The sequence below is a fragment of the Vombatus ursinus genome, unplaced genomic scaffold (assembly GCF_900497805.2).
Source record: "Vombatus ursinus unplaced genomic scaffold, bare-nosed wombat genome assembly UNPS02014810.1, whole genome shotgun sequence".
NCBI classification, from domain to species: Eukaryota; Metazoa; Chordata; class Mammalia; order Diprotodontia; family Vombatidae; genus Vombatus; species Vombatus ursinus.
The window spans coordinates 30,024,443-30,030,647 of record NW_020954588.1 but is presented as its reverse complement, the minus strand read 5'-3'; the positions used below and the strand labels follow the sequence as shown (position 1 = coordinate 30,030,647).

At 51.7% G+C, this 6,205-nt stretch overlaps 1 protein-coding gene across 3 annotated transcripts in view; it reads left to right on the top strand.

The window, feature by feature from the left end:
• The first annotated feature begins 263 nt into the window (after positions 1-263).
• GPR160 (G protein-coupled receptor 160) overlaps positions 264-6,205 on the top strand; it is a 33,268-nt gene continuing 27,326 nt past the window's right edge. For 2 of the 3 annotated variants that reach the window (XM_027876157.1, XM_027876155.1), the window contains exon 1: positions 264-340. The gene's annotated coding sequence lies outside the window, so the exon portion shown is untranslated. Of the gene's footprint in view, positions 341-703; positions 838-6,205 lie in introns of those variants that run through there. The other variant, XM_027876156.1, reaches the window with a different exon arrangement.

Here is a 6,205-nt window from a genome sequence, read left to right as displayed (position 1 = left end):
CCGGGTCTTACATGCTGCCTTCACGTCCACACCTAAGTCTCTGGGGTCTGGGAGGCCCCTCTGCTTTCTCTGCCCTGCCCCGCTTCCCCAGGGGTGGCTGGGCTGACTTACCCATTTTCCGCAGGCTGCTTCCCAGAGCCTAGAGGAGGATGCTGAGAGGACTCGCTCCTCCCAGTCCTGGGGCCGGGATGCTGGGAAGGAGGAGGAGCTACACACCATCGAAACATTTAAAGGCTAGCTTTCCAGCCCTTGGGTCTGACTCTCACGGAGACTGCCAGGAAGGCTCGTTTCCACATCTGTAAAATGGGGACAAGAAGTCTCAGAGCACCAATGAGATAACGTATGTAAAGCTGTATCCGAGCCTCTTTTACCATACCCCCCCCCCAACCCCTAGGAGCACGAGTCTGGTACCAAGGGCTCCCTCATCCCCTCAGAGCCCAGCCAGTCTCGGCCCCCAGTTCCCGGGGTGGGCGGAGCGGGGTCGCCTAGCCCCAGACCCTGTGGTGGGTGAAGGGGGTTTCGCCCCAGCGCCCGTGATGGGCAGAGGAGGGGTCGCCCCAGCTCAGCCCGCCCCGTCCGACGGCGCCCCGAGCTCCCGCAGCTCTGGGGCGCACTTCCTCGTCGGGAGGCGCGCGGGGGCGGGGCGAAGGTGGGGAGCGGCGGGTGGCCGGCCCAGCGGTTGGACGGGCGTGGCTCTCTGGGGTCACCTGGCGTTGCCAGGTGCCGACCCCGCCGGCTGCTTCTGCGGCCCTCCTTCCTCTTCCTCCTCTCCAGAGCCCCCACCAGGCGTCCCCACTTGCCCTGACGCGCGCTCCCACGCTCACGCACCCTCCCGAGGTGAGTCCCGTCGGCGGCACCCCCAGGACCGTGAGCCCGGGGGAGGGGCTGCGGGCGCGGGAGCCCCCACGTCTTCCTGCGTCGCCCTAGTGGTTCCACGGTGGGGGGGGGGGGGCGCCGGGGGGCCCCGGGCTTTCCCCCCCCCCCGAAATGGGGGGGGGCTCGGCGCCGCACCTGGCTGCGGCGGGCTTGTCTGCGCGCTCTCCGTGGTTCCTGGCGGCTCGGGAGGCGAGGCGCCTGCTGTGGGAGCCCCACGCGTGCGCCCCTGCGCGCCCGCGTCCCCCGTGCGCCCGGGGCGTCCACACCTGTGGCCCCAGGACCTCGGCTGCTGCTTTGTTTTAGGGGCCCCTTTTAGAACTTGTCCGCGTCCACCCGCGCTCTCATCCCCTTGCTCTGCAGACCAGGCAGCCCCCGCTGGTGGAAGCCTGCTGTTGTTTTCACACCAAACTCGGCCCCTTCCCCGCAGGGGAGTCCGGGGCGCGGAAGGAGGGGACGGCCCTCGGAGCCCACTGCCTCTTTGTTTTTCCGGGGGACGGTCGGGGGGCAAGGTTGGTGGCTGGCCACACTTTTCCTAGGGAGGCTGCCTGGACCCGGGAGACTGCTGGCGAGGGTGGAGGCAACCTGGCCGGGGCTTCACGTTTCAGGGTTTTGCAAATGATGTGGGGGAGCTGCAGGCTGTGGGGGAGGGGAGCCTAAAGGCTTGGCGATTGGCGGACCCAAGCCATCACCCTTTCCCCTGCTTTCCCTTCCTCCTCCTCGCTCAAGGGTAGGGTCACGCTGAGAACCCATACAGGGTAAAATGTTTTATTGGTGCTTTAAAAAAAATCTCAATCTAGATGGTTACTCAGGGTGTTGTAGGGTCGACTCGTCTGGGAAAGGACTGGGGTCGCCTGTGTCACGAGGTCCCTGACATTCGGGGCATGGAGGGAGGGCATTCTCCATCGGCCAGGACTGAGCCCTTGAGGCCCCTTCCAGCTCCCAACTCCTGTGATTGATGTCGGGAAGACCTCCCAGGATGGACAGCTGTGGGGCACTCGATTTATGTAGCAAGCGGCGGGGGGCCCCCTGCCACACTCCTGGATGCGCTTCTCCAAGGCCCGGGGGGCTCCCCCGCAGCATTCCCCGATCACGCCATGCTTCTTGGGTACTATTTGGGTACGCTCCCCTTGGTTCAGCCTCCCCCACGTATTTTACCTGGGTCACTGAACCAAAACTCCTTCCCCTTGGGAAGTGTCCAAGTTCTTTACTTCTACCTTTTAATACTGGGGAGAATTCCAGACCTCTGCCCTCAGGCGGAGGGATCTCATTTGTGCTTGTTGGGTCAGCTTCTCGGTGCTTCTCGGGTCAGGGCATATGCACATGTTAAGTGGCCAGGAAGCCGAATTTCAAACTCCGCCTACTTCATTCTTTTCATTATCTGCACTTTCTGGCTAACCTCGCCATTGTTCTCTATTTTAACTGTACAGTTCCTTGCGAAGTTTTTCTGCTAAAGGTTCCTTTTTTTTGGACGACGTTTTGCTCGCCAAGTTTCCTAATTGTTCCACTGTTCTGGCTTAAGAGTTTGGGAAGACGAGCTGGGCTTGAGAGGTGTAGCAGTGATGCCTGCCAGAGAGGCGTCTCCGGTGTGGCAGACCCCCAAGGTGGGGGGGGGGGACTGAGTGCTGGTAGCTGGGTCTCCAGCTGTTAATTATTTCCTATCTTGTCTATAGCTTTGTATATGTTTGTTTGCGTGATCTCCTCCTCATTCCCCCCCTTAGATTGTTAGCTCCCTGAGAGGCAGGAACCGTCTTCTGCCCCTTGTTGTATTTGCTCTTAACAAATGTTTCTTGATCGATTGCTCCCTTGATATAAAGAGAAAACGACCGTCCTGTAATGCCGCGGGCAGCTGTGAGTTCCTACTTTGGGCTGTTTGAACTATCCAGAACTTGTGGGTCATGTTACTCTTTTTATAATCAGACGGACACCAAGTATCATGTGCATGCTATGTAAGTGCTAGTCGGGCATGCAGAGACAAAAATGAGGCTCCCGGGCCCTCCAGGAGCTGACATCCTATCATGGGAGATATCATATTTACAAGTATGTACGAAATAAGGAGAGATTTAATTGACAAACTTCAAAACATATTCCCACTTGAATTGCCATCATTTTCTTAAATGGTGCTTTGCCTGTAGAAGAATCGGGAGGAATCCTCAACGGTCAGTGGGCAGAAATCTGGGGAGCGCCTAGAGGATAACATTTGACCATTCATTCACTCATTCAGCTCTGAGGATGTCTCAGTGTGGCGACTCCCTTCACCACTGCAGAGAGGAATCTGTGACCTATCGAATTAATCTTAGTGAGTCCATTGGGGAGCCCTGACAAATGGAGTGACGTCAGAGGCAGAATTCGAATCCAGAGCTCGGCCCCCTCATTCTCTCTGCCTCTGTGTTCAGGTGATAGCTGTAGTTGAAAGAAGCAGCCAGAGTTTTTTGTATTGACAGAAGCACGCAGCTGTGTGGTGGCTCTTATTTCACTGTTTTACTTGATGGTCAATTTCCTGGACGATAAAATGGCAAAATAACTTTGTCCGCATCTTAACTGAGTAATTTTGTTTCCTGTCCTTGAGGATCTGTGATTTCCAGCATTGCTGCTTATGACACATCTATGCCTGCCTGTCCAGCTCGGCTCCTGTCCATGTCCTCCCAGAGAACTACTGGACCATGGTGGCCAGGGGAGGTTCACCCAGTGGTGCTAGAGGCTTTTTGTGATAGTAAAAATGAGTTCTGCTGTTGAGTATTTCTTACAGCTTTTTACTGGTTCCCTAGTAAAAAAAAAAAACAAACCCTCATCCAAAAAAGCTCTCCCACTTTTTCATTCATTTCTGTTCTGTCCTTTCTGTGAGAACACTTCATTCTGTTTTAACAGTCAGGCTGAAGCTTCTTCAGTGCATGTATACATTATTCTCAAAAGACAATAATCCTTCCATTTTTCCTCTTTTAATGTTCTTAAGATGACCCTGATTAGTTGAGTTTCTCATCAAGCTTTTAAAAAATTTTTTCATTGATAACTTTTATTTCTTGCATCTGCTATATTTGCCTTTCTCCCTCCTTCCTCCCTTCTAAAGAGGGGTGGGGATGGGGGAAGAATAGTCCAGCAAAACTCATTAACCTATTGAAGAAGTGCAACCTTGACAAGCTTTCTTTAAACTGTTTTTCACCTTCACCTGGTTCCCTCTGTTACAGGAGGCAATACTGCTTGGTGTCTATTGGTTCCCTTGTTATGAGGATTTATTTTATTCAAATCAGAATCTCAGTGGTCTGTGTCTACATCCTTCCTTTAGTCTATATCCCATTTTTCATCAGGACTGTGACATTTGAATAGGTCAGGATGGAGTTGCCTTTGTTTCGGGTTATTCCTTTTTCCTCATTTATGTCCTAAGGTGTTGTTTCAAGAGGAGATGAATTGGTGTTTACCTTCATCAGCCTAGGGATGGTAGAATTAGGCTCTCTGGGGCACTGATGGCTAATAGCTGTTTTTGCGCAATTAAAATAAATGTGCCTCCACCTAGAGACTAGGGATGTTACATTTTCTCCTGCTCCTATTACTGAGGCTTACTGCTATTAGAGAAGGTGCTGTCTGTAGAGGGAGGGTTCCTTATAACCTGGAGTTACACATCCAATTCCTATTTCTATTCCCAAAGCCTGCATGCTGGGGCCCTTGATAAATCTTCATTGAACCAAGTTGAAATTATCGAACCTTTCTCACTAATGAGAATTGCAGGTGTCATGATTGTTATTGTTGTTATCCCCATTTCACAGCGAAGGAAACTGAGGCTCAGGCAGGTTAAATGGCTCCCACAGCTGGTAAGCCTCAGAAGCAAGATTTGAAACACCTGACCATGCCTCTGTGACTTTCCATGTTTCTCCTGTCACGTCAATCTACCTCTGTATCGTAACCTCACCAGTGCCAGCGAAGGTGACCTGTGGATGATACACAGCCAAGCCGCTGAGAGCGCTGAGCTGCCTGATAAACCAGGCTGCGCCAGCATCAGTAGCTGTTGTGTGTGAGATACAGCTGGCTGTTGAGGTGAGGCCAGTGACTGGCCCATTTGAGTCGGTTTAAAGCAGCTAACCAGGTTTACTTGTTAATTAACTAGTCAGGACAGCCAGCTGATGTTGCTGGATGAAAAAAGCAAGGTATTATTGGCTTTCTCTGTTTGCCTGAGTTTCTTCAACTCAAAAATGAGAATCATAACAGGACCTACCTCCCAGGGTTGTTTCAAGGATCCAACGAAATAATAACTGTAAAAGAAAAAAAAGGTGCTTGGCATAGTGACTGGCACATAGTAGGTGCTTAATAAATGTTTATTTCCTTCCTTCCCCCAACCCCTCATTTTATAGTGGGGGAAATTGAGGCAAACAGGTTAGTGATTTGTAGGGAAGCAAACAGCCTGTAAGCATCTGAGGCTGGATCTGAAGTCAGGTCTTCCCGATTCTAGGCTCAGCTCTCTTTGCAGGCAGGGCCATGCCTTCAATGCCCTACATTCTGTGGTAGAGATATACAAAATAAATACATGTTAATTTGGAGCAGGGGAGAAACAGCTGAGGAAGGGGGCAGTCCGGATAGGCTTCAGGTAGGAAGTAGATTTGATATGAGCCTTAAAGGATGTCAGGGATTATTACAGAATTTTTTTTGAGGTGGGGCGAGAGGCAATTGGGGTTAAGTGACTTGCCCACGGTCGCACAACTAACAAGTGTCAAGTGTTTAGTCTGAGGTCAAATTTGAACTCAGGTCCTCCTGACTCCAGTGCCGGTGCTCTATCCACTGCGCCACCTAGCTGCCCCTGATGTTAGGGCTTGTAAGAGAGAAAGGTGAAGAGAACATTTCAGGCCTGGGGACATTCTGTGCAAATGCCCGGAAATGGGAGATTGACCTTTGTGTCTGAGGAGCAGAAGGCTCATTTGGCTGGATCGGAGGGTGAATATAGGTCAGTGCTCATTATTAATAAGGCTGAAACACAAGTGACAGATTCAGAGTGATGTATGACAGCTGTAGGTGGACAAATGCAAACCTAGTACTACATGGGAGTCTGAGATGGGAAGATTTATCAGCTGCCTAGATCTCCTCTTCCTCAAACCCCGGGCCCTGTCCTTAATCCTCATTACTTGAAAGCTAGCCAACCAAACACAGCCTCAGACACTGTGTGACCCTGGGCAAGTCACTAAGCTTCTATCTGCCTCAGTTTCCTCACCTGTAAAATGGGTGTTAATAACATCACCTTCCTCCCAGGGCTGTTGTGAGGATGAAAGGAGATAATAATTGTAAAGTTCTTAGCACTGTGTCTGGCATAGAGTAATGTTAGTAATAATAATAATGATAGTCTGCCTTC